The sequence below is a fragment of the Carex rostrata genome, chromosome 15, assembly GCF_964058835.1.
Source record: "Carex rostrata chromosome 15, lpCarRost1.2, whole genome shotgun sequence".
In the NCBI taxonomy this organism is placed as follows: domain Eukaryota; kingdom Viridiplantae; phylum Streptophyta; class Magnoliopsida; order Poales; family Cyperaceae; genus Carex; species Carex rostrata.
The window spans coordinates 5,390,005-5,397,414 of NC_135932.1; the positions used below are offsets into that span (position 1 = coordinate 5,390,005).

The window sequence follows — 7,410 nt, forward strand, 5'->3', positions numbered from 1 at the left end:
TGGTAATCAGATAAAAAATATTTATTTTGTTAATTTCTGTTCATCATAATTTAAATTGTGAGCCCCCCCCCCCCCCCCCCCCCCCCCCCCCCCAAACACACACAACCATTCACCAACCAGTAAATAAATAAACCAACAAGTTTTTAGATCCACAGGGACAAGTCAACCATGATAAAAGATTCCAGAACAACCTAAATAATATTCAAGTTGTTAGCTATTAATGACTAAACGAACATATAAACATGCATATTAAATATCCACAAATAATTTTGTATTACAAATATGTATTACAAATGTGTAAACTAGTTTCTTCATTTGACCATCTCAAATTTAGTTGTGTTTAGAACAATTATATATTATGGAGAACTTCAGTATAAACTAATTAATTTTTTCTTCTCATATATAAATAGTCTCTTAATTATAATGAATATTGACAAATTGTAGAATAAAATATAAGAAAAGGGTATAATATTTATTATATTTTGCCTAAGAACATTGAGGTCTTTAATAAATTAGAATTTTCAACCATTAATTTTTCATTCTAGTAACAGATCATTTTGTAAAATTCAAAAGCGTTGTTTCCTTTAGATTCAGAAAAGAGTTTCCTTAATTTAGATTCAGATATGAAAAACTAACAACCCAAAAAATACAATAATAGAAAGTTTATTTATCAAAAGACATTTTTTGCAAACCACAAATCCAATTTTTACAAACTTTCAAATTACACATTAAATATATTTTTAATGCAACTAACATTGGAATTCATGTTATATTTACTAAAAGGGGAGTGCTATTTTGAGCTATTAAATTACAAAGTTATTTTGAGGATAAATTAAATTGCAAAGTTGAGTGCAACAAATTTCTTTTGTTTATTATGTCAGATATACCCCTATTCAATACTCTTCTTTTTATCTTAGGTGAATCTGCGTAATCAATGCACCGCTAATCATACCATTGATGCAGTGCAATACTTCATAGTTCATACAAATAGAACCGGGCTAATTGGTAAGATTAGGTCATGGCCCATGAACCTGAAGTCCTGAACTCAAGCCGACTCGTGTTACTCGTCAAAAAGGATGAAGCCGTTAACTCATCCAGTTAGGCTTATATTACTTGTTCGATATTGCATTGACCTTAACGGGCTGGGTTATATGGATTACAAGGCCAGCATGCGATTGTTTTTCTCTCTTTTTATTTTTCTTTGGATTCTAGACTTCTAGTACTGGCCTCCGTTTTGAAAGATCAATATTGTTAATGAAGTCCTTAGGCAAACACTAATGACTGATGAGGATGTGAATTCGATGAGGAAACGTATCATTTTGAAAGATCAATATTGTTAATGAAGTCCTTAGGCAAACACTTAGTAGATCGGACGGTCCAGATCTACTAATTGTTAAATGGAGTCTAGACCAAAGAATAGATTAGATCGGATGGTATCCCTACCCAAATATACAACAAAAGAGTACTCTGGTAGTCTGGTTCAAAGAGAATGGATCCTAACTCAAATATGATCAGACAATTCTCTATGGTCCTTTATAATTTATTTTGGTACAATTACATTTCTGAGTACTCAATAGCGGCGTAATAATTTTTCTCGACCTTTAATACATAGGAAAAAAAAATGTATTATGATGAAGACCATTCAAGATTAGAGACCAACTCTCTGAAGCAAGTCAATTTTTAGGTTTAGATCCAGACCGTCCGATCAGAATCCAGACCAATCTATCCCTGGAAAACGGCATTATCAATTTTCCTTTTAAAACAAGTGTAATGCAATCAGACCATTCAAAATTATTTCTTATAAATGGTTTTAAAACTTTTAATACAATGCTTTTCTCCGTTCAAAGGAGCAGCATGAAAATTGTCAGTTGTAAATTGGTTTGATATAATTAGTTTTATCCTTGCGCATGATCGACATGACAAATTTCTTTTTAAAATTCAGTAACAACGCACTTCATATTAAAAATTATCACAATGTAATCCAAAGCTACCTCCGCAAGATCATAGCAAAACTCACTCGCGGACGAGATTGTGGAACCGAATACAAAATTCGATTCATTTTGCAAACGAAGAAATTGCCTCAAAACATTAAAGGTTTTGGGACAGAGTGCGTTTGCAATTTGACAATTTCTCTCCGTATCATGAATCAAAATATGCTTTTCACGAAATATTCGACTCATCCGATTAAGAACTTGTGTTAAAAAGAATCAAAACAAGCAGTAGATCAAATTAATAAATATGTAACAGATAATAAGGGCCCGGATAATCAACGAGAAATCAGATCCAGGTGAGTTGAGACACTGGTTTTATCTCGCAAGAGATAATTAATTTTTGACAGGATCGATTTTTTTCTAGATCCAACCAAGAAGCTGATCTTGCTGAAGCAGTAAAATTTCTAGCTTAAAATTAGACAACTAATTGCAGCACGCGATCAATCGAGATATATAACTGGATGAAATCCATAAAACCCCTCGACCGCAAGTACTGACGAAACTCAAATTTCGTAAAATCAAACGAATAGATGGCGCAGATTCAAACTAAGAAATTACTAGAACGAAAAAATCATCACAAAGCTGCAATGAAAGGGGAAGCCCAGAGGAATGTTAAAATGAGAGGCGATCGACAGAGAAATTGATCCAAATGAACAAAGTGCGGCGCTATTTAAAGTGCGGAGTGAGAAGTAGGGTTTCAGACGGTCGCTTGTTTTAAAGGCTGCGATGGAGATGGACATTTGCGGGATGGCCCAAAAAATTTCAGGAAATCGTATAATTGAGCATTTAAATGGGTGGCCCGGATTGACAGCCAGGGCCCAGGCTTCTCAACTTCTTATCCGCGGCTGATGCCTAGACTAGTATCAGATTAACACTATTTTTATATAGATACTTTTATAATGGCTCAAATCTTTTTATTTCAAAATTTTTAATTAGAGCCTGATTTAAGCATGTGCTCTCTATCCTAATGTCTCCGGTGGTGTTAAATTAACACCGAACGCGAACGGAAAAGAGTATCTATGGGTTGTTCGGCAACTATGTAAGGCTTAAGAAAGTTGAAAAGTAACGTTCTTAAGAAAGCCTTAAGCTGGGCAAAATACTTTAAGTCATGTGAAACCATGACTTAAAAACTTAGACAAACTTAAAAAAAATAGACAAATTAAAGAGCACTAAGGATGTGAAGTTAAACTACACTAAGGAACACCTTTCGGTAAGCTTAAAACTCCTTAGAGCACTAAGAAGCTCTTAAGAAGCCTAAGCTGAACTTGCCGAACAGCACCATAACAATAATGGTATCGAATTTCAAAATCAGCAACATCTAGATTAGATCTCACTTAAATTCAGCTCGAGCGTGCGATCCTAGACTCTGTAGAATGTGATCTCAGTCGTTCATTTTAATCTGGCACAAAAACAGATCATTTATATTCTAATTGGCAATAATTAATTTTGATTCAGCTGCAAGTGTTCTACACGATCAGACACAAGTCACAGAATAGGAATACTTCCTCCTCTATTTCTACCATATGAAATACGATATTTAATTTATAGGAGAGTGATTTATCTATTTTATAGAGATGATGGTTGGAAAAAATATATATTTCAATCGGATGGAAATGGGTTTATTCTACGTTTTCAAAAACACAATGGAATGGAAAATAAAAAATCTCTCTTTCCTATTGTCAATTTTCATTGTTTTGCTGAATTTTTTATTATTTTTTATTTAATGACAATTGTGATTTTTAAAAATTATAAAAAAATTCAATTTTTTTAAATGTAAAATTTGGTCTCCATATCACACATTTTAATATGAAGATCATGTTAAAAAGTTTGAATCAACTATTTAAATTTTAAAAAATAAAAATATAAACAGTAAGTAATAAAACATTTCAAAGCAAATTAGTGCATCTCTCTGTATATAATAATGAAAGAGTTCAGCTTATATTGCTTGTTCGATACTGCATTGACCATAACGGACTGGCCGGGTTATTTGGATTCCATGCATGGTCTATATTATTATCTATATTATTAACATTATTAATAATATAGACTATATACGACACTTTTTTTGCTTTTTCTTTTTCTCTTTGCATTTTAGTACTGGCCACCGTCTCAAAAGATCAATAATGTTTCAAGTTCTTAGCAAGGCAGATACTTGGAATTCAATCGCATCCTCTTGAGATATCTCAAACTTTCAGTGTTTTCTCGAATATCTTAACCGTTCAAATACGTTCTGCACGAATCTCAAAACACAAATAATATTGTATCCCCGAATTGAAGTGTTGATAAAACAGTACTTTGCAATACAACGGGAGAAACATTACAACATTTTTCCTTCTAAGTATTCACATAAAAATTCTTTGCGAGACAGAAAAACTTAAATTTTCCTTTTAAGTAGTTGGAAAAAAATGGTGATCCAACAATTTTTTTTGTGGATGTCAACTGAATTGTTGATATACAGAAGTGAACATTGATATGTTTATACCTCAGTTGTTTTGAAGACATTTTTTACAATACAATGGGAGAAACAAAAAAAATTACAACATTTTCGATTCTCAGTATTCACGTAAAAATTATTTACGAGACAACAACAAATTAACTAAAATTTTCTTTTTAAGTAGTTGGGAAAAATGGTTAATTAATAGAACATATGGAAGTAAACACTGATATGTTGTTCTTGTGGTTGATTGTTGAAAGAAGAAAATTTTTTGTTTTTTAAAAGCTTGGTAGCTAGCTGCTACCAATTGAACTTCATTGATATGAAAAATTAACTGCATAAGATCCGAGTGTACCAGTATAGGCTACCCTCACCATACAAACATCAAATTACGTGGTTTACAACTCAAAGAAGAAGAATTTCATTCACAAATTCTGCTCTGTACCTATTGAACTTCCTTTTTTGCTTTCTTTATGGCCACAACCTGATTACTCTCTAACAAACCCTTGTACACCTTCCCTTGACGTCTGACGCCTAAACCTAAAACATGGCCTTCGTCAAAATAATTAGTTGCATTTTCGAATTTGTTTTCCTGTTACGAATTTGTCTTCCAATATATCATATCTTTGTAATTTCTTCTTATTCTCAAATTTGTTTTCCTTTTTAAGTATTATGGTGGTACCCATCAGGTAAATCACAATGGAATTTTTCTTATGTTGATTTCATTTCACACAGTACAGATTGGTATTATAACACCCAATCAAATTTTGCCTGAAGTTGAATTAGAGCAGAGCATACATGCCATTATCCATTTAACCATTAATTGTGCCATATTTTCACTTCACTTTGCAACTGAACACACTCAGAATCTGATGAGATCAAATTTAGACCCTTTGGCCCCTAAATTGGAAGTGATGTGCTATTTGTTGATGAATTAATGGGTTTCTATTTTTGTAGGGCGGAGCAATGTATGAAAGAGACCAACATCAAGTGTATAATGGGAAAAAATAATTTCTGAGTACAATTAATTGTGGATAATTAATTCTATTGTGTAAATAGAAAAAAAAAAACATATTTAAGGGGTATATTAGATATAATGAAGAGTGCAAAGGTAAATAGAAAATCAAAGAAGTTTTAGAGTGTAAATAGAAATTAACCCTTTTTTAAAATAGTTCTTAATCCAAGCATTCTGGCTAACCATGGTAAATTTATAATCGTCTCAGAAAATACAAGTATAGTGCTGTTATGGTTTTGCTTTTCAAAGCCTATCCAATTCGTACCATGCCAAAGGAAAAAAAAATAAGATTAAAAGCCTAGAAGACAGAGAAAAGTCAAAAATAAAACCGTTAGATGTGATCTGTGTTATTCTCCTATATGCACATAAAATCATATTGCTAATTTAAAAGAATACAAACATTAATTCAGAAGAAGGCATCATGAAAAGGATGAAATATAAGACCATGCAATTCCATACATCTGTATATATGATGATTTTTTGACAGTAATATTTCATACTAAAACCTTTCAAATATTGACTTTTCCCTTGCCTGAACTTCGCACCAAATCTCATTTTTGGGCCAGTTCATTAAGCTCAGTCAAGAGAGAGGGGTAATTCCGCATCAGCTTAATATATGCTTCACTAGACATTAACAAAACTAAATTATCTTTAACAACAATGAACTGAAGACATGCTTCTTTGAGCACAATACAATTGTGCATCTCAGCTAATTCCAGAGTAGAAAGAACCGTCTCCAAAGAGATACTCTCAACTAATTTATACACACATTGGACTTTTAGCTTATGCACCAAATAACGGTCTGCTGCCGCTAGCAAATGTTGAAGAAAGATAGTAGACGAAATCGGCCCTTCACATTCAACAAACTTCTCATTAACCAATAACGAATCATTGTACATAAAATCAAGCATTGCCTTGAAAACCGAAGGCATCATCTCATTGATTTTTATGGTGCAGTTCATATCAGATTTTGCCATCGAACCAAAGAGTTCTGCTTCAAATACTGGTGAATAAGCTGCCATGAGTAGTCTATGTGCAACAAAATTCTTACCGTCCACATCAAAAGTGACATCGGTATATTCATTCTCCTCTCTGAACTTTTGAAGGCGACGCATATACGGAAAGCCTATAGAACTTAAAATATTAGTAGCATTACCTACGGTGATTGAAACACGGACCACAAAACAATCATCTTCGATATATGTTTGTTCTAATTTGGTCCTTTCAAAAAAGTAAAAGAAACCCCAATTGATTGCCTTAAGTGTAAATGTGTGACCTAACAATTTCAGAGTGGTTGGTGAAACATTTCCATGCTTATCTAGCAGTTCAAATCCAAATTCTGCTGTGACATCTACATTTTCTCTTTGAAGCTCTAGAAAGATAGACACGTATTTGCCATTCTGATCCTCCTTCACGCCTTGAGGGAAGTACTTAATAGCCCAATCATGTTGACCAACTCTTATTGTTGGCGAGATGATCCAGTTACCAAAACCCATGTCTTTAGTTTTTGAGTGGTTGATTTTGAACTGGTAGGATTCAGTAGATGCCACATTGCTGAAAGAATCCATGACTTGAATACAAAAAGAATTAGTGAGACCTAAGGAGCACAAAAAATGACAAGATGTTATGTATATATCACAAATATTCTGCAATACAAGCAAACTCTAACTTTTAGTCTTCCCCAATCGCACTAATAATTACCTTTTAAGTGGACATTAGTCAAGAATTATAAACAATTAAAGTTATAGGAGTTGACAGATATATAAGAAAACTCATGTCTTCATATATAACTAATAAAGCATTAAACCAAGTCTTGAAGGATAAATGAGAAATTAACTCTTAATAAAAACAAAAATAGATAGAATTAATTCAGTGAGGGCTTGTACAAAAATATCAATATATCAGGAGTTATTATATTATACCTTGAAATTTGCAAATGAGCTAGACGGAACACAGAGCTCGTTCAAAAA

At 32.8% G+C, this 7,410-nt stretch overlaps 1 pseudogene; it reads right to left on the reverse strand.

Moving 5' to 3' along the window:
- Positions 1 to 5,991: 5,991 nt before the first annotated feature.
- Positions 5,992 to 7,008, reverse strand: LOC144566638 (BTB/POZ and MATH domain-containing protein 2 pseudogene; annotated as a pseudogene).
- Between the last annotated feature and the right edge of the window lie 402 nt (positions 7,009 to 7,410).